We start from the raw sequence: 27,937 nt of genomic DNA, 5'->3' as shown, positions 1-27,937 counted from the left end.
GAGGTGGGTGCTCTTGGACTGCAGGAGGTTAGTGTGGGTGAAGCGGGGTGAGTCATGGGAAGAGTAATAGGAAATGAAGTCAGAGATCTCAGAAGGCCAGATCGATGCCGGGATCTCAGGAATGGCTTTTTCACGTTTAGGAAATCCCTCCATAAACTGTTGCTCCATTTCTCTTATACTAAACTGTACTATCTACTTCTGAGGGGATATTAGGTCCCAAAACTTGAGCTGTGGCTCTCCCAGCACTGAAGGGTTATAGACGTTCCCTCCACAGAGTGGCTAAGGAGCTTGCTCAGCTGCTTGTTTTCCCCAAACAGTTGAATACAGACCGGTCTGCAGAGACAGTCCTAGGAGGAAACGTGTTTCTCTGACCACCTTGTCTGGGTATCTGTGCACTGCCCCATCTCCCCTTCCTCGTCCACGCCCCGTCCCCACCCCCTCCTCTTCACTCAATGCTGAGAGAATTGCCCTGGCAATGTCTGCCACATTTTTTCTGAATTACAAATGACATTGTCTGCACTTCTGGGAAAAATGGACCCCACCCACATGAGCCGTGGGCAGTGGCTCAGACCTTCAGCTTGTCCGCCTGCATTCTTTTTATGGTCAGGACTTTTCGGTCCCGGCCCACCTCACAACCACCTGTACTGGGGAAAGAAAAGACCCAGTGCATTATAGGACAGCCTAGGATGTTTGTCTTTTTGGAAGATTACTGAACTTATATTCAAACATATAGAAGGCAGACTACTAGGCTTGATGGATCATTGTTCTAAGAAAGTTTTGCATTTTCTTATGTTCTCACACACATAGTCTGGAATAGAACTGGATCTTTTGCACAGCAAAGTGTTTGACTGTTGTCTGTAGAGTCTTGGGCTAGGTCCTGCCCCAAAACATAGGACTAAAAAGATGCAGTCCTGGGCTCTAAGGGGTTATATCCTAGGCCTCTGAGACTGGAGAGGTATTTATGAGAATTAATGTTTTCATGTTGGTACAGTATGCGAGAAATATTTTCTAGCAGAACAAAAGAGAATTCTAAGCTTCCCTCACAAACTGGTTTTGAGTCTTCAGACACTACATCTGTTTCCTTGAGTGGAATATAGTTTTGAAGCCCTAATGGCAAATTATCAAGTTATCTGTGGGTAAAAATGATAAAGTATTGGATTTAAAAACAGATGAGTTTTCACCAATGACTTCTTTCTTTCCAGACTTGAATTTCAGGCTCTTAGTGACCCCCATAGAGTAGAGGGTGAGTTTCTGGAGGTGAGTTTCCTCACCTTTTTGGAACAGCTCTGCTGTCCCACCCAGAAAAATATACCGTGTGCGGGCTGCTCTAAGACCCTAGGTGACTGGTCCTGCTCCTAGAGTCTGGGGGCTCTTTGGGGCAGGGACATTTTTTCATTGATCCCTAGAATCTTAGATAGTGGGGGCTGAAGTGACCTTGAAGGTCAGTTTGTCCAACTATTCCTTTTACGTTTAAAGCATGTCTCAATATCCTCACCAAGCGGTCTGGCAACTTTGGTAAGACACCTCTAGCATTTGCACCTAGGAATGGTATTAGGTGATAGAGGAGACCCAGTTCCATTTACTGAGGAAGGCCTTTGTGCAGGAGGTGAGTTTTGATGTGGTTAATCTTCTCAGTTCAAATGTAAGTCAGTTCAATTAAAAAAGAGGAAAAGGAAACTTGGCTAATGCCGCTTTTCTTTTGCCAAATGAAACAGTATTGTAGATGGAGAATCAACAATATCTTTTTGGAAAAGAGCTAAATGGCAAGCGCCCTACACTCATATTTCCCTCCTAATTAAAAAACAATCCCACAAAAAGAAAAAAAAAGAAAAACAGTCCCAAATGCCAGACCACACCAGGAAAAGGCTTCATAGTGCCTCCACCCCAATAAGCCCTCGTTCCTTGTCTCCACCAACAAAAACAAATTTTATGGCCCAGTCTTTACATGAATCACTCTGTGGAAATGATAGCAAATGTAATAACCCCAGGCAGCTGCAATTATCTAAATGTCTCCCTATTAGCCATTTTAATGGTTGAAGCCTTATAATCAAATCAGAGTGAATGCTAATTGAAATCTAATAGAGCTTACATCCGTGTGATTAGGTATCAGAATTTGATTCCAATATTGTTAAATTTCAGACAAGGCCCATCAAGTCACACTAAAAATAAATTTTATAACCTTAGTGGCAAAAGGAGCTGGATTCTTTCAATAAACAGGGATCAAATTCGAACTGTTTTGTACTGTGCCAGCGCCACCTACCGGGACTTAGTGGAACTGCAGAGACAATCTTTGCTTGGAAGTGGGGCGCAGCTGCTTGTCCTAATCCAAGAGGTTTTCTGAAAACTAAGCAAGAAAAACTCCCCACATTTGTAATTCTGTGATTAAATATGACTAGTGATCATGGAGAATATTAATAATGATTATTTCTGGGAGGGTGTATGTTGGCAAGAACTAAAGTTGGCTGGACTATGTGAGACCAGATAACGGAGTGCCGCTGGGTGAATGGCTGGAGAAATGAGCCTTAACACTCCCCATGTCCCAGCTGACTCCGTTCCTCCCCTCCTCTCTGCTAACGGAAGATTCACGTACTGTTTGTACTACCTCTGGAATAAATAACATGTATGGAATCTCTACTGTGGTATGAATACAGTCTCAAAATCCCGTTGAGTAATAGAAGTATAAAATGCGATCCCTTCCTCAGAGAGTTTACGATCAGATCTGTGAAGAGATTAGAGAAAAATACACGGTAGCAATTAAGGACTGACTTTTGTCATACAGTAGTCTGCTAAGAAACAATGCTTGGGATGTAAATTTTTTTAATTGAAGTGTATTTAATTTACAATGTTGTGATAGTTTTAAGCATACAGCAAAGTGATTCAGTTATATATATATATACACACATATATATGTATGTATATATATATATATATTCTTTTTCAGATTCTTTTCCATTATAGGTTATCACAAGATACTGAGTATAGTTCCCTGTGCTATACAGTAGGTCTTTGTTGTTTACCTATTTTATATATAGTAGTGTGTACATGTTAATCCCAAACTCCTAATTTATCCCTGCCCCCCCCTTGCTATCCCCTTTGGTAACCACAAGTTGGATGTAAATTTTTTGAGGCTTTGCATGTATGAAATGCCTTTAATCTACACTCATGCTTGAGACAGTTTGGCTAAATAAAGTATACTTTTCTCTCACTTGGTGAATGCCTAGGGAAACTTGACTGTAAAATATATGCCCCAGGAATCTGAGAGGTAGTAGAGGGATGGTAAGTCAAATTTGTTGCTTAATTTACTAACTGCATAGAAACTTAAGGCCTGTATATCTGCATACTGGATTTGGCCTGAATTAGCCCTGATTTTTTTCAAACTTTTAAAATTGTGAAATACACATAACATGAACATTACCATCTTAATCATGTTTGAGTAACAGTTCAGTGGTATTAATTACATTTGTATTGTTGAGCAATGATCACCGATCACCACCATCCACCTCCAGAACTCTTTTCATCTTGCAAAACTGAAACTCCACACCCATTAAACAATGACCCCTTATTTCCCTCTCCCCCCAGCCCCTGGCAACCACAATTCTACTTTCTGTCTCTATGATTTTGACTACTCCAGGTACCTCATACAAATGGAACCATACGGTATTAGTCTTTGTGTGACTGACTTAGTTCACTTAGCATAACATCCTCAAGGTTCATCCATGTTGTGAATATGTCAGAATTTCCTTCCTTTTTAAGACGGAGAAATGTTCCCCTGTATGCATATACCACATTTTGCTTATTCATTCACCTGTTCATGGACCCTTGGGTTGCTTCCAAAACTTAGCTATTGCAAATAATGCTGCTGTGAATGTGGGTGCATAAATATATCTTTGAGACCCTGCTTTTAATTCTTTTGGGCATATACCAAGAAGTGGAATTGTTGGGTCATTTGCTAAGCCTATTTTTAATTTTTTGGGGAACCACCATACTGTTTTCCACAGTGGCTGTATCATGTTACATTCACACCAGTAGTGCACAAGGGTTCTAATTTCTCCACATCATTGCCAACATTTATTATTTTGGATTTTTTGATAGTAGCTATGCTAATGGGTGTGAGGGGGTATCTTACTGTAGTTTTGATTTGCATTTACATAATGATTAGTGAGGTTGCGCATCTTTTCATGTGCTTATTGGCCATTCGAATATCTTCTTTGAAGAGATGTCTATTCAAGTCTTTTGCCCATTTTTGAATCAGGTTATTTGTTTTTCTGTTGTTGTTTAGTTTTAGGAGTTCTCTATATACTCTTGATATTAATCCCTTATCGATATATGATTTGCAAATATTTTCTCCCTTTCATGGGTTGCATTTTCACTCTGTTGAAAGTTTCTTTTTTTTGGTGGGGTGTGTTACCAAATTGCTTTATTTGAAGGAATGGTACAAAAGAACTAAGTAGATGTTTTGGTACAACCTAGAGAAAAGGTAAAGTTAACCCCTTTACCAATATGCATGCACTGCCTTGGTGACCAGGGAAATCACTCAGTGGGTATGGGAAGCTGGTCTCAGCCTTAGCTCTTGTTATCATTGTCTCCCTGAGTGTGCTTGTCAAAGAGATACTCTTCCATGCCAGATTTGGGGGCCCCATCTTGTGCAGATCGGTTTTGTGGTCGCCCAGTTCTTTGGATTACACCTGCTCTTTCAGGTAATGACTCTCAATGAAGTCAACAAGTGGGGGTTGTTTGTGCAGTGGCCAGTTTGTGCAGCTCCAGTAGCAACTGATTCATGCTTCCCAAGTGTAATACACACTCCATTGCATTCACCTCATTCTCCCGGTCCTCATGGTCTGGTTTCTTGATATCCTGGAGGAAGATGTGGTCACCTCATTGGTTCTGCAGTTTCATCAGTTTCTCAGCTGATGAGAAACCCCTCATGAGATTGGTGAAGAAACTATTTGGCAAAGTTCTTCAAAGCTACATTATTGCAGTCGAAGTAATAAGACATGGATAGGTAGAGGTAGGAAGCTTAGGGCTCCAGGTTGATCTGGCAGTTGATGGTGGCCTCTGAGTCCTGGTGGTAGTTCTGGCCCACCAGTGAGGGACCTCGGTGGTCAGGGCAGGTGGCGAGGAGAGACGGTGATGGCTGCCCTGTGCTGGGGCAGCAGCGGGGGGCCGTGGGGCAGTCTGAGAGCACTGTGAGGAGGGGGCGGAGGGCTGGATTAACGCCTGTTCCATCCAAGCACAGTTGAAGAAGGAAACCATAGTTGGTTGAAAGTGTCCTTTGATGCACAAAAGTTTTCAATTTTCATGAAGTCCAATATGTCTATTTTTTTCTTTTGTTGCCTGTGTCTTTGGTGTCATATCCAATAAACCATTGCCAAATCCAATGTTGTAAAGCTTTTGCTGTCTTCTTCTAAGAGTTTTATGGTTTAGGTCTTAGGTTTAGTTCTATGATCCATATCGAGTTAATTTTTGTCAGGTAAGAGTCCAACTTCATTCTTTTACATGTGGCTATCCAGTTTTCCCAGCACCACTAGTTGAAAAGACTGTCCTTTCCCCATTGAATGGTCTTGGCACCCTTGTTGAAAATCAATTGACCATATATGCAAGGGTTAATTTCCAGGTCTCTATTCTACTCCTTTGATCTATATGTCTATCTTTATGCCAGCACCACTGTTTGATTTCTATAGCTTTGCAGTAAGTTCTGAAATCAGGAAGTATGGGACCTCCAGCTTTGTTCTTCTTTTTCAAGATGGTGTTGGCTCTTCTGGGTCCCTTGAGATTCCATATGAATTTTAGGATGGCTTTTTTCTATTTCTGAAAAAAAAATGGCATTGAGATTTTGATAGGGATTGCATTGTCTCTGTAGACCTTTTTGAATACAATGGGCATTTTAATAATATCTAGTCTTCTAATTCATAAACATGGGATGTGTTTCCATTTATTTATGGCTTCTTTAATTTCTTTCAGAAATGTTTTGTAGTTTTCATTGTATGTCTTTAACCTCCTTAGGTAAGTTAATTCCTAAATATTTTATTCTTTTTGATGCTGTTATAAGTGGAACTGTTTTTACAATTTCCTTTTCAGTTTGTTCATTATTAGCGTTGAGAAATGCAACTGATTTTTCTGTGTTGGCTTTGTATCCTGCTATTTGCTGAATTCATTTATTAGTTCTAACAGTTTTTTTTTGAACACTCTAAGGGTTGTCTACATACAAGATCATATCATCTGTGAACAAAGATAATTTTACTTCTTCCTTTCTGATTTGGATACCTTTTATTTATTTATTTTCTTTCTATTCCTAGTTTGTTGAGAGTTTTTTTTTTTTTAAATAATGAAAGGGTGTTGAATTTGTCAAATACTTTTTTCTGCATCATTGAGATGATCATGAAGGTTTTTTTTTTCTTCATTCTGTTAATGTGCTATATTTACATTGATCAATTTTTCATATGTTGAACCCTCCTTGTATTCCAGGAATAAATTCCACTTGGTCATGCTGTATAATACTTTCAATATGCTGCTGAATTTGGTTTGCTAGTATTTTATTGATGATTTTTGCATCAGTGTTCATAAGGGATATTGGTCTGTAGTTTTCTTGCAGTGTCTTTGTCTGACTTTGGTATTGGAGTAATGCTGGTGTCATAGAATGAGTTTGGAAGTATTCACTCCTTGTCAATTTTTTGAAAAGTTTAAGAATCATTGGTATTAGTTCTTCTTTAAATGTTTGGTAGCATTCACCACTGAGCCATCAGGTCCAGGGCTTTTATATTTTGGGAGGGGAGGTTTGACTACTGATTTAATCTCCTTACTATTTTAGGTCTGTTCAGATTTTCTATTCCTTTATGATTCAGACTTGGTAGGTTTTGTGTTTCTAGGAATTTGTCCATTTCATCTAGGTTATCCAAGTTTTTGGCATACAGTTGTTCATAGTACTTTCTTATAATTCTTTTTATTTATGTAGACTCACTAGTAATGTCCCCACTTTCATTTATTTTATTTTAGTAATTTGTGTCTTCTTTCCTTTTTCCTAGTCATTCTAGCTAAAGGTTTGCAAATTTTGTTGATGCTTCAAAAAACTGATTTTTGGTTTCATTGATTTTTCCCTATTGTTTTCTACCCTTTATTACAGTTATCTCCACTCTAATCTTTATCACTTCCTTTCTTCTGCTAGCTTTGGATTTATTTGTTTTTTCTTCTTCTAGTTTTGTAAGTTGTAAAGTTAGATTATTGATCTGAGATCTTTCTTGTTTTTTAATGTAAGTGCTAATAGTTATAAATTTCACCCTTAGCACCGCTTTTGTTGTGTTCCATAAGTTTTGGTATGTTGTGTTTTTGTTTTCATTAGTTTCTAAGTATTTTCTAATGTCCCTTGTGATTTCTTTTTTGATTCATTTTTTTTAAGAGTGTGTTGTTTGATTTCTACACATTTATTAATTTTCCAGTTTTCCTTCTCTTATTGATTTTGAACTTTACCTTGTGGTAGGAGAAGATATTTTATATAATATCTATCTTTTTTAGTCTATTGAGACTTAATTTGTGGCCTAACATATGATTTATCCTGGAGAATGTCCTTTGTGCACTTGAGAAGAATGTGTTTTCTGTTGTTGTTGGGTAGAGTGTTCTGTATATATCTGTTGGATCTAGTTGGTTTATTGTGTTGTTCAAGTCCTCTCCTTACTTATCTTCAACTATTTGTTCTATCAGTTATTGAGAGAGGAGTATTGAAGTCTTCAACTATTATTATGGAACTATTTTCCCCTTCCATTCTGTCAGTTCTTCTTTACATATTTTGATGCTCTGTTATTAGGTGCCTAAAACATTATAATTGTTATATCTTCTTGATGTATTCAACCATTTATTAATATACAATGTCCTTCTTTGACTCTTGCAAACTTTTTTGATTTAAAGTCTATTTTGTCTGATATTAATATTTCTACCTCTGCTCTCTTTTGGTCACTATTTGAATGGAATGTCTTTTTCCATCCTTTTACTTTCAACCTTTTGTGGCTTTGGATCTAAAGTGAGTCTCTTGTAGACAGCATATAGTTGGATCATTATTTTAAATCTATTCTCTCAATCTCTGTCTTTTAATTGGAGAGTTTAATCTATTTACATTCAAAGTAATAACTGATAGAATTATTTTGCTATTTGTTTTCTATATGCCTTATACTTTTTTTGTCCCTTATTTCCCACATTGCTGTCTTCTTTTGTGTTTAGCTGATTTTTTTTTTGTAGTAAAACATCTTAATTCCCTTCTCTTTTCCTTTTGTGTATATTTTAAAACTATTTTCCTTGTGGTTACCATGGAGATTACATTTGATAACCTAAATTATAACATTCTAATTTGAATTTATACCAGTTCAACTTCAGTAACATACAAAACTCTTTTTCTATACAGCTCGGTCCCCATTCTTTTCAGTTATTAATGTCACAAAATTATATCTTTTTACATTGTGTGTTCATAACCAGTAACTAATAATTGTTATTTTTTTATTTTTTATTTTTTTAGTTTACTTATTTTATTTATTTATTTTTGGCTGTGTTGGGTCTTTGTTGCTGCACGGGGGCTTTCTTTAGTTGCGTCGAGCGGGGGCTATTCTTCGTTGTGGTGCGCGAGCTTCTCATTGCGGTGGCTTCTCTTGTTGCGGAGCACGGGCTCTAGGTGCACAGGCTTTAGTAGTTGTGGCACGTGGGTTCAGTAGTTGTGGCTTGTGGGCTCTAGAGCACAGGCTCAATAGTTGTGGCACATGGGCTTAGTTGCTCCACGGCATGTGGCTTCTTCCTGGATCAGGGATCGAACCTGTGTCCCCTGCATTGGCAGGCAGATTCTTATCCACTGCGCCACCAGGGAAGTCCCCAATAATTGTTATTTATAATTCATTAGTCACTTAAGTTCCATAGGAAACAAAATGTGGAGTTACAAAGCAAAGTTATAATAATACTAGCTTTTAGACTAATAATTGTTTTTTAAAAATGTATTACTCTCTTAAATCATGTAGAAAACCTAAAAATGGAGTTACAAACCACTTTTATAATAATACTAGCCCATGTATTTACCTTCACTGAGATCTTTATTTCTTTGTATGGCTTTGAGTTACGGTCCAGTGTCCTTTCATTTCGACCTGCAGGACTGCCTTTAGCATTTCCTGCAGGGCAGGACTAGTGGTAACAAACTCCCTCAGATTTTGTTTATCTGGGAATGTCTTAATTTCTCTCTCACTTTTGAAGGTTACTTTTGTCAGGTATAGGATTCCTGCTTGACAGTTTTTTCTTTTAGCACTTTGACTGTATCAGTCCACTGCCTTCTGGACTTCAAGATTTCTGATGAGAAATCTGTACATAATCTTATTGAGGATCACTTGTATGTGATATATTTCTTCTCTACTGCTGCTTTCAAGATTCTATCTTTGTCTTTCAACAGTTTGATCACAGTGTCCCTTGGTGTGGGTCTCTTTGAGTTTATCCAGTTGGAATTCACTGATCTTCCTGGTTGTTTATATTCATGTTTTTTTTTTTAAATCAAACTTGAGAAGTTTTCAGCCATTATTTCTTCAAATAATCTCTTTCCCTTCTTTTGAAACTCTTATAATGTGTGTATGGTGCTTTACTTAATGGTGTCCCACAGTTCCCTTAAGTTCTGTTAACTTTTCTTTAATCTTTTTTTTTTTCCATTCCTCAGACTTGATCATTTCCATCATCCTATCTTCAAGCTTGCTGATTCTTTCTTCTGCCTGCTCAAATCTGCCTTTGAAATTTTCATTTTAGTTATTACACTTTGTAGCTCTGGAGTTTCTTTTGGGTTTCTTTTTAGGTTTTCTATCTCCTAATTGAAATTCTCCATGTCTTCTTTTAGTTCTTTGAGCATCTTTATGATAGTTTTTAAACAGTCATTGTATAGTAGGTCCACCATCTGGTTTTTCTCTGGGACAGTTCTGGTGGTGTGTTATTTTTCTTTGAGTGGGTGAACATTCCTGTTTCTTTGTATGCCTTGTGATTTTTGTTGTTGTTGTTGAAAACATGAACATTTGAATCTAATGATATGGTAACTATGGAAATCAGATTCTCTCTCTTCCCCAAGGTTTGATGGCTTTTGGTTTTGTTTTGGTTTGCTTTTTTAAAAATTGCTATAGGCTGCCTCTGCCAAAGATCAGCCTGAGATATAGACTTATGGTCTTCTCAGGTCTTTTTAAAAAATTTTTTCTCATGGTATAATTAAAAAAAATTTTTTTTAATTTTTTAAAATTGAAGTATAGTTGATTTACAATGTTGTGTTAGTTTCAGGTGTATAGCAAAGTGATTCAGACATATATATCCCTTTTTAGATTCTTTTCCCTTATAGGTTATGCCAATTCTCAGGTCTTTTTTAGTCCTTGCCTTTCCCTGGGCATGTCAGGTGACTTTCTTTTTTTAAAAAAATATTTATTTATTTATTTGGTTGAGCTGGGTCCTAGTTGTGGCAGGCAGGCTCCTTAGTTGTGGCAGGCAGGCTCCTTTAGTTGTGGCTTGAGGGCTCCTTAGTTGCAGCTCACCAGCTCCTTAGTTGAGGCATGTGGGCTCCTTAGTTGCAGCATGCATGTGGGATCTAGTTCCCCGACCAGGTGAACCTGGGCCCCCTGCATTGCGAGTGCAGAGTCTTAACCACTGCGCCACCAGGAAAGTCCAAGGTGACTTTCTGATTTCTGCTGTATATACAGTTGCTTTTGAATGTCCTGGTGTTTAATGTCTGGTTCCCAGAATGGGGGATAAGCAGTCTGTGCTATGCTGAGAGCTGAAGTCGACCAACATAGCTTCCTGGAAGTTACAAACCTTCAATGGACTCTAGAGTTACAAAATAGTTACATCAGACAGATTCTGCCTGAGCAATTGCTGTCCAGGTAGGGAGAAAGATTCCTGGTGCTTCTTATCTACTATCTTCCCAGAATTCTCTCTTCAGCTTTGATTTTTTTAAATTGCAATTTTCTATCCCATAGTACGTATTCTGAAATCACACCAAAATTTTAAGAACAAGACAGGAGCATAAAAATATAAATGAAAAAGTTTGGAATTGGTAGGAAAGGAAAAGAAAGGTCACCTGAAATGACAATAAAAAATTATTTCAATGCCAGCATTATGGTTTGTGGTAGGTGGAACAATGCCCTCTCCTCCCCCACGATGTCCATGTCCTAATTTCCAGATCCTGTGAAAATGTGAGGTTACATGGTAAAGGGAAATTAAGTTTTCAGGTGGAATTAAGGTTGCTAACCAAACGATCTTCAGATGGGGAGATGATCCTGGATTACCCAGGTGGACCTAATGTAATCACAGGGTTCCTTATAAATGGAAGCGGGAGGCAGAAGAGAGAGAACCAGAGAAATGGCAGCATGAAAAGGTACTCAGGCTTGTTGCTGGCTTTGAGGGTAGAGGAATGAAGCCATAAGCCAAGGAATAAAGGTAGCCTCTGGAAGCTGGAAAGAGGTGAGGAAATGGATTCTCCTCTAGGGTCTTCACAATGAACACAGCCCTGCCAACTCCTTGATTTTAGCCCAGGGAGACTCATTTTGGACTTCTGACTTCCAGAACTGTTAGATAATACATTTGTATTGTTTAAGCCACTAAACTTGTGGTAATTTGTCATGGCAGCAATAGGAAAACTAAAAATGGACTGACGAGAAGGGAAGCTGAAGGTGAGGAGGCAAGTAAAGATCAAGGCACTATTATGTAGGAACAAAAGCAGTAGACATGAATTAGAAGAGCAGTTGAGGTTCTCAGTTCTGCCAGTTTCCACCTGTGTGACCCAGATCAAGTTACTTAGCCTCTCTGTGTCTCTATATCTTGATCAAGGAATAGTAATAACACTTCCTTACATGGCTGTTGTGAGGATGAAATGAGGCAATCTATGTAAGCCCTTAGCACAGTGCCTTTGGTAAGCCCTCATAATATGAGTCTCTGTTGCTGCTGACACTGCTACGCTCACAGCTTTTATGTCTTTTTTCTTTTCAGTGATTCAGTGTTTATTTACAAAATTATCTGTATAACATATACATATTTAGCCAAAATTCACTTTCCATATGAAGTGATACAGATTAAAATTACATTACAATTTTGTTATAATGAGGTTTTATTTAAATGAGCATTCAATTAAACCCACCCCCCTCTAATCCCATTTCAGGCGAGATGACTGCTGCATAGCAGATGGCAGGCTTTGCCTTCCAGAGAGGAAAACCAGAGCATTTCAGGGGAAGCATTTATTCTTGAAACCCTGATTGGTGACTACAGCTCCAGGTTAGTAAAATTAAATTTGCTTCTTATTAATCATGATGATCAGGTACCAAGTTAGAGTGTTGCTCTTTTGTTAAGTTTTTGGAATGATTCAGAACATGTAGATCTGTAAGATATTAAACATGGCTCTAGTGTTTGCAATGAGGATCTTCCCAATGTAAATTTTTTACCTAATAGCTCTTCTAATTAAAGTCAGTCATTTTGTATTGTGTATACAATTTGTGCAATTACACATAATCTGAACTTTTTACTTGAAATAATTGTGTGCTCACAAGAGTTGCAAAAGTAGTAGAGAGAATTCCCATGTACCTTTCACTCAGCTTCCTCCAATGATAGCATTATCAAAATCAGCCAATTGACGCTGGTACTATGCTAACAAAAACTACGGTGTTTTCTCAGATTTCACAGTTCCTACAGGTACTGGTTTTTTGTTTTTTTGCTGTACAGCTCTATGAAATTTTATAAAATTGTATAGATTTGTGTAACCACTGCCACAATCATGTTATAGAACTGTTCCATTGCCACAAAGAAACGCCCTTGTACTACCCCTTATTGTCATACCTCCCTCCTGTCACCAACCCCAGGCAATGACTGATCTGTCCTCCATCACTGTAATTTTGTCATTTCTAGAATGTTATATAAATGGAATTATGCTCTATGGAAACTTTTGAGATTGGCTTTGTTCCATTCAGTATAAAGCCCTTGAGACCCATCCAGGTTGTTGCATTCGTTAATATTGTAGTATGTTCCTTTTTATTAATGAGTAATATTCCATTATATGGGTGTACTGCAGTTCATCCATCCACATAATGAAGGATATTTGGGTTTCAAGTCTTTTGCTCTTATAAATAAAACTGTTACAGGCATACCTGGGAGATACTGCAGGTTCCATTCCAGGACACCACAATAAAGTGAATATTGCAATAAAGAAAGTCACATGAATTTTTTGGTTTTCCAGTATGTATAAAAGTTATGTTTATACTATACTGTGGTCTATTAAATGTGCAGTAGCATTGTCTAAAAGAATACTGTGTATATCTTAATTTAAAATATACTTTATTTTAGCTAAAAATGCTATTTAGCTAAAAGATGCTAACCGTCATCTGAGCCTTCAGTGAGTCCTGGTAGTAACATCAGTGATCACTGATCACAGGTCATCGTAACAAATATAATAATAATGAAAAAGTTTGAAATATTGCGAGAATTACCAAAACGTGATGTAGACACATGAAGTGAGCCAATGCTGTTGGAAAAATGGTGCTGATAGACTTGCTTGACTCAGGGTTGTCACAAACCTTCAATTTGTAAAAAATGCAATTATCTGTGAAGCACAATAAAGCAAAGCAATAAAATGAGGTATGGCTGTATAAGATTCATGTATAAGTTTTTATGAACATAGCTTCATTTCTCTAAGATAAATACCCAGTTTTATAAGGTTTTAAGGGTTAAGTAAGATCATTAACGTTAACATACCTTGTAAATGGCAATGCTCAATTTAAGCTTAAAGTATATTACTGTGAGTTGTATTAATACTGATAAACAGTGACAAAAGGCTGAAAAAAAAAAACAGGAGAAGATGTGGTAAGAGTTGGTGGCAGATGGGATGGGAAGAGCGGACCCAGTTTTGGGCTTTTTCTTTTGAAGAAAATAAAATAATGTTTGTTAGATAAACAAACATTGAGACTCTGGGGCAGTCTTTCAGACGGTGGAAATGTGGGATTGAATTAAAAACAAAAGATTGAAATATCTCGGGACATGGGCAGTGCACCAGCTTCTGGAGCATACCCACAGTTAGTGGAGGGAATATTAAAAGTAAGAAAGATGAACAGAGAGAGAAAGGCAGATTCATTTGTTCATACATCCAACAAACATTTACTGGGCCCCTGCTTTTTGCCACGCATTAGTCAAGACCCTAGATACACCAGTGATGTTTGCTACCAGACAGGGTCCCTGAATTATGAAGCTTATATGCTAGAGAGAGTGCAACACAGTAAACAAGTTAATATATAAGATAATGTCAGGTAGTGATAAATGCTATTAACAAACATAAAAGAACTGGAAAGAGAATTCCAGGGAAGGAATTGGAGAGAGACTGGAGATGCTCTTTCAGAATGTATAGTCAGGAAGCCTTCCTTTTTTTTTTTTTTTTTTTTAAGCTTATTTATTTATTTATTTATTTATTTATTTATTTATTTATTTATTTATTTATTTCTGCATTGGGTCTTCGTTGCTGCACACAGGCCCCCTCCAGTTGTGCCGAGTGGGGGCCACTCTTCTCCACGGTGTGTGGGCTTCTCATTGCGGTGGCCTCTCTTGTTGCGGAGCACAGGCTCCAGGCGCGCGGGCTTCAGTAGTTGTGGCATGCGGGCTCAGTAGTTGTGGTGCACGGGCTTAGTTGCTCCACGGCATGTGGGATCCTCCCGGACCAGGGCTCGAACCCGTGTCTGCTGCACTGGCAGGTGGATTCTTAACCACTGCGCCACCAGGGAAGTCCAGGAAGACTTCTTCAAGGAGGTGATAGCTTTTGAAGTTCCTGGTGAGCTGAGGTCGTAGGAAGGTAAGAATTGAGCCAATTTCAGAGGAAGTTGTCAGAGACATTGTATACATTTGTAGGGGAGGCATATTTTTACCTCTACCCTCTTAGGGTTTTTCAGCTGGGCTTGAGTATTAAACTGACAGAGGAGAGATTAACAAGAGGAAAGCATACAAATTTATATTGTTTATGTGACACCAGAGCCCTCATAACGAATGAAGACCCAAAGAAATGGCAGTACCTATTTACGTTTATATTAGTTTGAACACAGAGAGGCAAGTGTGGAAAAGTGACTGACCTCCGTGAGGAGGCCAAAGGAAGAGAAGAATAATTTTAACAGAGTCTAAGTGTACAGAATTTTCTTGGTTTCAATTTCTCATCCTTGGTGATAAGATGAGGAGGACACAGGGAGGACCTCTTTCATATAGGAATTGCATCTCCTGCTTTTAACAAAAAGAAGGAAGATCATAGTGTTTTGTTTTGTTTTTTTTTCTTGGCTGCGTTGGGTCTTTGTTGCTGCACCCAGGCTTTCTCTAGTTATGTAGAGTTGGGGCTGCTCTTCATTGCAGTGCATGGGCTTCTCATTGCAGTGGCTTCTCTTGTTACAGAGCACGGGCTCTAGAGCCCACAGGCTTCAGTAGTTGCAGCACGTGGGCTCAGTAGTTGTGGCTCATGGGCTCAAGAGCCCAGGCTCAGTAGTTGTGGTGCATGGGCCTAGTTGCTCCATGGCATGTGGGATCTTCCCGGACCAGGGATCAAACCCATGTCCCCTGCATTGGCAGGCAGATTCTTAACCACTGCGCCACCAGGGAAGCCCTGAGGTCAGTTTTAAAGAAACAAAATATTATGGATACATTGAAGCTTCTTTTGAACCATTTCTCAGTCTCAGTTCCCTACTCCCTCACTCATATGTATCCTTCTTATCCCTGTTTTCATAATTTTGATACATAAGAATGTATCCATAAACAGTAGAGACTATTGTTTAAGATTTACATAAATGGCATATTGAATGTATTCTGTTGCAACTCGCTTTTTCACTCATCATTATGATTTGAGATTTATTCATATTGATACATGTTGTTCATTCATGTAACTGCATTGCTTGAATGTTCTACATTTATTCATCCATTTCCTTATTGGTGGTTTCTAGTTTTTCACAATTGCAGACAATACTATGGTGAACATTTTTTGTACGTGTCCTCTTAGGTACGTGCATGATGGTTTCTCTGAGGCAGTAACTCTCAAAATGTAGTGCCTGAATCAGCAACATCATCATCAGGACCACCTGGGACTTGTTAGAAATCCAGATTCCAGGGCCTTCGCCCATGTTTACTAAATCAGAACCTGGGGGTGGGGCCCAGCAGACTGTACTTTAACAGGCTTTCCAGTTATTCTGGTTCAAGCTAAAGTTTGAGAATTACTGCTCTAGATATACATTTTACAGTAGAATTGCTGGGTTATAGGATATGTGTATTTCCAAATTTGTGAGATTTAGGCAAATTGCCTTGAAAGTAATTGTGCTAATTTACATTCCTAAATATCATCTCACAGTCTGTAGCTTTTCATAACTTTTTAAAAAAAATGATAACTGTTGTCATACAGAAGCTTTACATTGTAATGTAGTTGAATTTATCAGAATTTTTCTTTATGTTTTGTGGTTTTGGTCTTGTTTGTGTCTGGATGTCATAGTTTCCTAAATGGTCATCTGATCATTTAAAATTTTTACTTTTCCCATTTAGACCTTTAAACTTTCTGAAATTAATTTAAAAATAGTGGTGCTTTCTTCTGCCTGCATGTGCTGAAGAAATAGGGCTTTTGCCAACTTAAAAAAATCTGAATAGTTGCCTCAAAGGTAAAAGTATCATTATAGGTAGAAATTTGATGGGGGTGGGGTGGAGGGCGGTGTGGAGAATACATGTACATGGTAAAAAAAAAAAAAAAAAATGTAAAGAGCCAAGGGGTTTGCTCTAATGAAAAACACAGATTTATTTGAATTTAAGATCACAAAGGGAGAAGTTGGCACTGTGTTTTCTACGATTATTTTATTTATAGTGCTGTGCATTTCTTGAGCTTATTTGTTTTCATGCATCATAGATGCCATTGTATATGGGGTCCTGTTAAAAACACACACAAGCTGTGAAAATTACACTATTTTAAAATATTACATTGCTTTTTGTCTGCATTTGGATTCTTAGGCCCTCAAGTGTCCCCTAAATTAATCAGCACTAATTAATAATGAATGCATGAACTTGGTATTTATGCATTCTTTGATATGAGGTTCTTCGTACAAATTCCAAGAAGATAGGATTTGGAGGTAATTTGTAGTTAATTGGGAAAGAATCTTCCAATACTTTCTTTTTTCTGATAGAAATCAGACTTATTTTATTTTGTTTATTTATTTTATTGAAGTATAGTTGATTTGCAATGTTGTGTTAATTTCTGCTGTACAGCAAAGTGATTCAGTTATATATGCATATATATATATGCATACTTTTTTATATTCTTTTCCATTATGACTTATCACAGAGTATTGAATATAGTTCCCTGTGCTATACAGTAGGACCTTGTTGTTTATCCATTCTGCATATACTAGTTTGCATCTGCTAATCCCAAACTCCCACTCCATCCCTCTCCCACCCCCCTCAGCAACCACAGGTCTGTTTTCCACGTCTGTGAGTCTGTTTCTGTTTTGCAGATAAGTTCATTTATGTCGTATTTTAGATTCCACATATAAGTGATATCATATGGTATTTGTCTTTCTCTCTCTGACTTACTTCACTTAGTATGATAATCTCTAAGTCCATCCATGTTGCTGCAAATGGCATTATTTCATTCTTTTTTATGGCTGAGTAGTATTCCATTGTATATATTTACCACATGTTTATCCATTCATCTGATGGACATTTAGGTTGTTTCCATGTTTTGGCTATTGTGAATAGTGCTGCTGTGAACATTGGGGTGCATGTATCTTTTTGAATTATAGTTTTGTCCGAAGAGTCTTCCAATACTTTTAGCTGACCCCACATGACTCCCCATTAAAATCCCAGGGCCTGGAACAGTGCTTAGCACACAGTTAATGCTTTCTAAACCCACTGATGGGTTACAGAAAGTGCTGAACTACCCAAAGTTTTTGTCTCTCTCTTACTTCTTCCTAGCAGTGCTTGTCCTGCAGAAGAAAAGCTTAGATAATACTATTTACATACACCATAGAACTACTAGTTAGGAGGCTGCTCACCTGCCGTTTTAAGTATTTAAAAATCTCAACAAATATGGTGCTTTGGAAAGATTTATTAGTGTATGATTTATACATTAATATTGTTAGGCCTAGCCTGGATTTTTTTTTTTAAATTTTATTTATTTATTTATTTTTGGCTGTGTTGGGTCTTCGTTTCTGTGCGAGGGCTTTCTCTAGTTGCGGCAAGTGGGGGCCACTCTTCATCGCGGTGCGCGGGCCTCTCACTGTTGCGCCCTCTCTTGTTGCCGAGCACAGGCTCCAGACGCGCAGGCTCAGTAATTGTGGCTCACGGGCCCAGTTGCTCCGCGGCATGTGGGATCTTCCCAGACCAGGGCTCGAACCCGTGTCCCCTGCATTGGCAGGCAGATTCTCAACCACTGCGCCACCAGGGAAGCCCCCTGGATTTTAATTTAAATTACTTTGTGTTAAGTTTGAAGCTGAATCCGGCCTCTGTACCCCAACGTTGAATTAAATCTCGGAGACAGAGTTTTGGGTAAAGTAGAAAAGAACAGCTTTATTGCTTTGCCAGGCAAAGGGGGCCACAGCAGGCTAGTGCCCTCAAAACTGTGTGTCCCAACCTGGAGGGGGTAGTGAGAAGTTTTTTTTTTTTTTTTTTTTAACATCTTTATTGGAGTATAATTGCTTTACAAGAGAAGTTTTAGAGTAAGGTTCAAAGAGGGTGTGATCAGCTCGTGGACATCCTTCCGACTGGCTGGCGGTGAGGTAAGTGGGAGTCAGCATCATCAGCCTTCTGGTTCCAACGGGTCTGGGGTCTCCTTGCTTGTGGGCAGCACACCATCATTAACAGTTAACTTCTCCCACCTGGTGTGGGTTTCAGTCTCTGCAAAACAGCTCAAAGATATTGTTGTGTGTATCCCTTGATGGGGAACCAGGACCTGGCTCCAAGGCTGCACTATTGTTTCTCTTGATTGTTTGCTCCTCCTTTGTCTCGCATCCCCTCCCTTCCCTAATTAACAACTGCTTGAATCTGCCCTTTGGAACTCAGGGAAGGTCATGGAGGCTGAATGAAGCCCGTTTCCTGTAATCAAAGAAATGGGGGACACAGGAAGGCTTTTGTGCTAAGGAGCCCCACAGGGTCCTGCTCGGTATCAGGTTCAGTTGAAAAAAAATATTTTTGTGAACTGACTGCATGCTGCACTAACCTCTAAGGACATAGTGGTGAGTATGACACAGTCCCTGCTTTAACGTATTCAAGATGATATCCCCTCTCTGTTATGGCAAACAAAGTCAGTCTGATTTTAGTCTGTCCCTAATATCTTTTGGGGCTGGAGGAAATGCCCTGCAAAATTTCTTACCTTAGATCTAACAAGGTAGAAATCCTCAACCATATACCTAAGCCGACAAGCACATAATATTCCTAGCAGGCCTTCTCGAATTGGGTAAATGATTCAACAGCGAGGGAAGCAATGTTTCAGAGGGCAAAAATGAGCTGCATGTTGGTTGGCCACGTAGGAAATAGTGGGAAGCAATTATTACTGTAACTACACCAGTACACAGTACAAAGCCGGGAAGAATTTAAGAATTTTCTTTACTGGTGGGGTGGGAGTGGGGGGTGCTTCCATCTACTGGTAACCGACAAGCATTTGCTACGGTGGTCTGCTGCCTTCCTCCCACTCCAGCGCACCAGCCCCTTTCCACCCAGTTCCCTTTGTGCTTTGTTTTGCTCTGCCCGCCTCGATTCAGGGCCTTGCAATATAATGCCTAGAGGTTCAGTTTTGTCACTGTAGAAATCAAATAAGCCTAGAGGTTATTTGGGTTTAATTATCATTTGTTGAAATGATCGATACAGAGGATTTAGTCATTCGAATGGGTAATGGTGGGACATTTAGGTAATTACAGCTGTTGAATGTTCTCTCTTCTGCTAACTGTCTTATTGAACAAGATTTATATCTAGCTCTTGAAAAGGAGTGGTTGAAGCTGAGGGATTCACAGGCCAACGTTTTGGGAGGAAGTGGTGGAGAGAGGTCTCAGCCTAAGCCTTCACACTCCACTCTGTTTCAACCTCTTCATATTGCAGAGAATAGATGTACAGTAAACAATCCCTTGAGGCTCAGGGAAAAGACCCATGTCTGATTGTGTCTATATCTGGATACTTGTGTCCTCAAATAGCCCCCTAAATTAGTCAGCACTAATTATTAATTAACCCATGTACTTGCTATCATGTTTTCTTTGATAAATGCTCTTAGTTTATATGGCTCTCCCTTTCTCAAATAATTCTTCTCCATCCTTTCTAGTGATCCAAGTCTTACCCTTTCTTCACAGGCTGATTTCAAAATCACTTATTCATTCAAATCCCTTTACTCTTTAGTCATTCATTCAAATTTATTATTTCAACCAGCCAACCATGTGCCAGGTCCCATGATGGCCCTGGAGATTACAAAAGTGAGAAATTCAAAAACAATTTGTTAATTTGTTTCCTGACACGGCCTATGCTTTTGTTTATTGTGAAAAATTATTCCATGAGACTAGTGTTTGTGTTATTATGGTTTGCATATTACCTGGCCTTAGTCTACAGTTATCAAACATAAAATGATGATAATAATACCCAAATAAAATCCTGAAAAGTACTAAATGAGAAGAGCTGAGATTAGAAGTAGAATAAATTAAAAATGAAATGTGGCTGAGATACTGACAGGAAATAATTCACAGAGACTAAGCTGAAAGAATGAAAAGATTGACCATTTTAAAGTCTCTTTTATTTCCATGTAGCGTTAAGTCCAGGTTTGGCCATATAGACGTAGTTGTTATTCTAGACTCTATTTCCTTGATTCCTATCACCATGTCTTCATGCCACCATATAAGCAAGTCTCATAAACTCTACTACCTAAATATCTTCTGGAAACAACTCACCTCTCCTTTCACTCCTTGGGGAGTCTTCCTTGAGTGCCCCACCCTACCTCCCAAAAAACAACTGGCTGATGTAAGTGGTCCAGTAAATCCTTGAACTTGTCTCTGTCACACTGAAGTATAAATATTTGGCCACGGATAGCCTTTATTAATTTGTGAGTTCCTTAAGAGTAGGCATCACGTCTTATTTAATTTTTGTGTTCTCATCACCAGCAAAGTGCCTGGCACAAAATAAGTACTTAATAAATGTTTGCTGAATTTAAAAAACGAATTCAATAAACCAAGGAACAGTTTCCTTAAAACTCACAAGGGGGCAGCAAGGAATACAATTCTTTTCTCTTGTCTGCAAAATCATGCATCTGTAGAGCTAGAAGAACATTAGATTAGTTTAATGAGAATGAACTTTTCTTCTTAGAAGGCTCAAACGTTTCTTTAGAGAAGGACTTCTCTGCACTCATAGGCACCCTTTGATAGCTACCTCACTTCCAGGCTTTTAAGCACACAGTCTATTGGCCATCTGCACAAACATGTGTATTTAGCCATAGCTCTTTGCTTAGTTGCCTTAACAGATTCTCTTAAGATTACATAAAATAATATGCACTGCCCTAAATGGAATTTTTTTGAGTATAGTGTTTGTTTGGCTTATTGATTTCTTACATAATCACATAATTTCACCACTCTAATTATTTAGTATCAACTCCCCATTTTTAGATATGAAGAAATGGAGCCCTAGACAGGTTAAAGGATTTGCCTTTGTTCACATAGCAAATTAGTGGTTGAACTGGAACCGGAATCCCGGTCTTCTGACCCTGAATCTTCTACTTCCTTTTATTGTCTGAAGGTCAGGACCCAGCAAATGCTTTGGTTGGAAACAGAGGCATAAAGCTGGGTACATAGCCCTTAGTACCCAATTTCTTCTAGACAAATGAGTGTTTATATTTCAGTCTCAAAGGTTAGATTTTAGCATCTAACTATAGTGAACAAATGCTTTTTGTACATGTTCTCCTTCTTTATTGAATAAGGAGATGCAAAACAACAAAATCTTTACAGTCTCAGAAATCTGAAATAATACAGTTCCCACTAAAGGGGATGAAAAAAGTTTTCCTTGACTCTCTTAGGGTCCCTGGCTGGGTCTGAAAATTAAAATGACAAAGACAGATTAACAGGAGAAAAACATACAAATGTTATTGGATTTTTACATGTATATGGAGCCTTCACAGGAGACTAAAGGCCTGCAGAAGTGACCAGAGTAGGAAGCTTTAATACATTTTAGACAAAGAAACAATGAATTTGTGAAGAATTGACAAGACAAAGAGGTTTGGGCTAGGGGTAGTAAATGGTGAAGGAGTAACTAGGAAGTTAAGGGTTAGTTTAACAATGTTTGTTTATACAGCCTTCTTGGCCTCAAATTCTCTGTCTCTAGTGATAAGAATGTCTTCTTTCTTCCCAGCACAAGGAAGACACCTTTCATTTTATAAATTTTTTATTATTATTTATTTATTTATTATTTTTGGCTGTGTTGGGTCTTTGTTGCTGTGTGCGGGCTTTCTCTAGTTGCAGCGAGCAGGGGCTACTCTTTGCTGCAGTGCACGGGCTTCTCTTGTTGCGGAGCATGGGCTCTAGGTGGGTGGACTTCAGTAGTTGTGGCAGGTGGGCTCAGTAGTTGTGGCTCGTGGGCTCTAGAGCACAGGCTCAGTAGTTGTGGTGCACTGGCTTAGTTGCTCTGTGGCATATGGGATCTTCCCGGACCAGGGCTTGAACCCATGTCCCCTGTATTGGCAGGCAGATTTTTAACGACTGCACCACCAGGGAAGTCCAGGAAGACACCTTTCACATGGGAATTTTATGACTTGTTTCAGGGAAAAGGAGTGAGGGGTGGGGAGGTCAAAGTGAACTTCCTGCTTCTGCTGTTTTTTAAAATTCCTTCAGCTTAAGATATTTAATATGCCAAGATGCCATATTTAGGGGTAGCATGTTCTAAACCTCATACCACTGAAACAGATATCTTGAAATATCTTTGATAAAAGGAATTTTTTACGAGTTCAATTATTTGTTCTCAAATAATCAGACCTTTGTTCTCTAGAAAAGGGTGTATTTTTCAAGTGATTTAATATATTTTTTTCTTTAAAAAAATTTTTTTTTCCTATTTAATTAATTAATTAATTTTGGCTGTGTTGGATCTTCATTGCTGCAGGCGGGCTTTCTCTAGTTGTGGCGAGCGGGAGCTACTCTTCATTGGGTGTGCGGATTGCTCATTGCAGTGGCTTCTCTTGTTGTGGAGCACCGGCTCTAGGTGTGCGGGCTTCAGTAGTTGCAGCACGCAAGCTCAGTAGTTGTGGCTTGCAGGCTTCAGAGCGCAGGCTCAGTAGTTGTGGTGTACGGGCTTAGTTGCTCTGCGGCATGTGGAATCTTCCTGGACCAGGGCATGAACCTGTGTCCCCGTGCACTGGCAGGCAGATTCTTAACCACTGCACTACCAGGGAAGCCCTAATATATTTTCTTCTGAATATGAAAGTTATACATGCTTTTTTTTTTTTTTTACTAAATATTCAAACATTAGAGACATATGCAACATGGATATTGACAATACTCCATGTCTGTCACCCTCAGAGGTAATCACTATCAATTAATTAGATGAGATCGGGCATATTCAGGATGGTATGACCATAGACAACTATCAATTATTTAGTACATCCCTCTCCAGATTTTTGTCTATGTACATACTAATAGATGTTATTGCTTTCCTCACAAAAAACGGGATCATGTTATTCATATTATTTTTTCAAATTGAGGTAAAATTCCCATAACATAAAAATTCACCATTTTAACCATTTTTGAGCATTCAATTTAGTGACCATCTTCATCCAATTTGACCTCCTCCACCCTAACCCCACCTCTGGTAGCCACAAATCTGATCTCTTTTTCTATAAGTTTGTTTGTCTGTCTGTTTTTTGAAGTATAATTGACCTACAACACTATGATAGTTCCTATTGCACAACATAGTGATTTGATATTTCTATATATTACAAAATGATCACCACAATAAGTCTAGTTACCATCTGTCACCATACAAGGGTACTATATAATTACTGACTATAGTCCCCACACTATATATTATACTTCATTCCGTGACTCATTTATTTAATTAAATTAATTAATTAATTTTTGGGCACGCTACATGGCTTGTGGGATCATAGTTCCCCAACCAGGGATTGAACCCAGGCCACAGCAGTGGGAACTCCCATGACTCATTTATTTTATAATTAGAAGTTTGCACCTCTTAATTTTCCTCACCTATTTCAATCATTTAGTGGCTTTCAACTTAGTAGCTTTTAGTACTTTCACAATGTTGTACAACAATCATCACTATCTAATTTCGGAACATTTTTTTACCCCAAATAATATTTTTATTTTTACAGTAACTTCAGAACATCTTAATCATCCCATAAAGAAACCCTGTACCCTGTTCATTGTGTTTTGCAGCTTGTTGTTTTATTTAATGCATCCTACTGTGTAAAGATATGTCTCATTCTTCTTAATAGCTTTATAGTATTCCATTATAAGTACAGTAGTTATTTAACCAACCTCAATGAATGGACAGTTGGGTTATACTAGATTTTAAAAATATTATAAACAATGCTATACTGAATACCCTTGACCACTTCTGTGAGACAAATTACTAGAAATAGAAATGTTGAGTCAAAGGAGATGAATATTTAAAATGTTATATAGTCTGAAGTCAGAGAAACTGATTCCTCCAGCTCTTTTTTTTTTTTTTCCTCAAGATTGCTTTTGTTACTTGAGGTCTTTTGTGTTTCCATGCAAATTGTAAAATTTTTTGTTCTAGTTCTGTGAAAAATGCCATTGGTAATTTGATAGGGATTGCACTGAATCTGTAGATTGCTTTGGGTAGTATAGTCATTTTCACAATATTGATTCTTCCAATCCAAAAACATGGTATAACTCTCCATCTGTTTGTATTGTGTTTGATTTATTTCATCAGTATCTTATAGTTTTCTGCATACAAGTCTTTTACCTCCTTCGGTAGGTTTATTCCTAGGTATTTTATTCCTTTTGTTGCAATGGTAAATGGGATTGTTTCCTTCATTTCTCTTTCTGATCTTTCATTGTTAGTGTATAGGAATGCAAGAGATTTCTGTGTATTAATTTTTTTTAAATTGGGGTATAGTTGTTTTACAATGTTGTGTTAGTTTCTACTGTACAGGGAAGTGGAGTTCCCTGTGCTATACGGCATGTTCTCTGTGTGTATTAATTTTGTATCTTGTGACTTTACTAAATTCATTGATTCGCTCTAGTAGTTTTCTGGTGGCATCTTTAGGATTTTCTATGTATAGTATCATGTCATCTGAAAGCAGTGACAGTTTTACTTCTTCTTTGCCAATTTGGATTCCTTTTATTTCTTTTTCTTCTCTGATTGCTGTGGCTGGAACTTCCGAAACTATGTTGAACAGTAGTGGCGAGAGTGGGCACCCTTGTCTTGTTCCTGATTTTAGAGGAAATGCTTTCAGTTTTTCACCATTGAGAATAATGTTTGCTGTGGGTTTGTCATACACTGTGGATGAACCTTGAAAACATGTTAAGCGAGAGAAGCCAGTTACAAAAGGCCGTGTATTGTTATGATTCTGTGTATATGAAATGTCCAGAATAGGCAAATCCACAGAGACAGAAAGCGGACAGGGACTGGGGGGTGGAGAGTGACTGCTGATGGGAACCAGGTTTCTTTAAGCAGTGATAAAAATGTCCTAAAATTAGATAGTGGTGATGGCCACACAACTCTGGCACTGGACTAAAAATGACTGAATTTTACACTTTACAGAACTGAATTTTATGGCATACGAATTGCATCTCAATAAAGCTGTTAAAAAATTAAATAAAATGTAATATAAATTGCTACATCCCCCTCTGATAGAGTCATACAATTCCAACAAGAGTATTTTTCCATTTATGTTTTCCTACCTTCTTGCCAACAACAAGTATCATCAATTTGTGCATCTTTGGCAATCTGGTAGGTAAAAATAATCACCTTATTGTTTTTTCTTTTTTTAAATTTTATTTATTTATTTATTTATTTATGGCTGTGTTGGATCTTCGTTTCTGTGCGAGGGCTTTCTCTAGTTGCGGCAAGCGGGGGCCACTCTTCATCGCGGTGCGCGGGCGTCTCACTATCGCGGCCTCTCTTATTGCTGAGCACAGGCTCCAGACGCGCAGGCTCAGTAGTTGTGCCGCACGGGCTTAGTTGCTCCGCGGCATGTGGGATCTTCCCAGACCAGAGCTCGAACCTGTGTCCCCTGCATTAGCAGGCAGATTCTCAACCACTGCGCCACCAGGGAAGCCCCCCCACATTATTGTTTTAAATTTTATTTGATTAATCATAAAGGAAGTCGAGCAGCTTTTCATGTTCATTAGCAATATTTGTGTGTGTGACTTGCCTGTTCATGCTCTTTGCCCATAGTTCTGTTGAGGTGTTTTTCTTTTCCTTATTGATTTTTAGGTAGTTAATAAGAAATTTTTGTTTTGAAAGATCTTTTGGATTCTCATTTTAAATAGACTTTTTTCCTTCCCTACCCTGGAAACACATTCTCTGATTCATCTGTGGTTAAGAGCTTCCAGGCCATTTAGTTAATGAAACCTTTCCCTGCTGAAGAGGGCTTCGTCTGTAATCATCAAAAGGATGATAATAGCCGGTTTCCGTTTCCTTTAGAGCCAACGTCTTCTCTTTCTCTCACATTAATTGCTTTGTGTTCTCCCTGCTTGATGCATTCAACCTTAGGTTTTTCATGTAGTTCTTTCTTGCTAATATCCAGCTGCATTATATTAGAGGAAACTTAATTCCTTTGGAGTTTTGAGTGTATTATATAAGGAAGCTCCATTGCATCAGTATTCCTCTCAAGATGTGTCAAATTTTTGTCTCAACCAAAGAGTACCCTTTGATGGAAACTTTGTTCTTCGGAGTCCACCTGTTCTAAATGGTTTTTGGACTCCCAGGGTGAGGACCTCACCTCAGAACCAGTGACAGCCATTATTTCTTTGTCAGGGTAAGAATACCTAAATCCCTGGTAAACTGGTCATACGTAATTTCCCTGAACTCCCTGCAGTGGGAATGCTTTTCTGTTTCTTAATTCAAACGGCTATCCTGGGTTTCTGTGTGCTATCAGGTACTGCTTTGCCCCAGAAGCGGCAGCAGTGACCTCTGGGGCTAGCTTGAGAAATTAATGAAGCCTTGTGGGATCCTTCACAAAGGAAAAGTTGGCATAAACGGGAGGTGTATTCTATATGGTTCTCAGGGGAGTTCAAACAAACTAAGGACGAGAAAATGCTGCCACAGCTGCTATTGCCTGTGAGTAATGTGAGGGTGAAGTGTTGATAACACACGGATCCCCAGAGAAAACTTGGAGGGTGAGAACAGTCACAATACTGCAATGCTTTTTTACGGTCTTAGCATTGATTTTTGAATAACACATTCACTTAAAGCCCAGCCTGACCACGGCATGATGCAGGATGGGTTGGTTATGCAAAGCCCACCCGCAGCAGCTTTATTATCTCTACCACCAAGCATTAGTGTGAAAACAAATCAGGGATTCTAGGTCCTTTTCAGCTCCCAGCTCATAAATAAGCTTTGTTTGGAGATGGGCTGAAAGAGGCAAGCCAACAAGAATTTTCCCTTCCATGCCTTTGACAATGAATAGAATGAAGTTTTGTTCTATTTTGTTTTTTATGAGGAAGCACAATATTATTGTCATCTTTCCTTACTAGCCCCTACTTACCATTCCAAAGGGAGAGCCTGTGTACTCACCTACGTGGGTTTTTTAAAATGGTTACTTACGCCACTGGCACCTTTAGAAACATGAGTGCCCACCCTTAATGGCTTCCTGAGTTATTAAGGTCTATAACTGGTGTAATCTATTTCTCATGGTCTTACATTTGTTTATTGTATAACTAACTTTCCCTCAATTGTATATATTCACACATTGCTGATAAAAAAAATGTGGCAAATATAGCAAAGTACTATAAAAAAAATCAAAATCAACCAC

The 27,937-nt window shown here is 38.5% G+C and overlaps 1 long non-coding RNA gene and 1 pseudogene across 2 annotated transcripts in view; one reads left to right on the top strand and one right to left on the bottom strand.

The window, feature by feature from the left end:
* LOC309625152 overlaps positions 1 to 27,937 on the top strand; it is a 104,377-nt gene that overhangs the window by 57,240 nt on the left and 19,200 nt on the right. The window lies entirely within an intron of this gene.
* On the bottom strand, positions 3,335 to 5,296 carry LOC309626885 (ferritin heavy chain pseudogene; annotated as a pseudogene). Its single transcript has one exon. The product of its transcript is annotated as a ferritin heavy chain pseudogene (transcript).

The sequence above is a fragment of the Balaenoptera borealis genome (assembly GCF_965194805.1).
Source record: "Balaenoptera borealis genome assembly, chromosome: 3".
Classification (NCBI taxonomy): Eukaryota; Metazoa; Chordata; class Mammalia; order Artiodactyla; family Balaenopteridae; genus Balaenoptera; species Balaenoptera borealis.
This window is presented reverse-complemented; position numbering and strand designations above follow the sequence as displayed.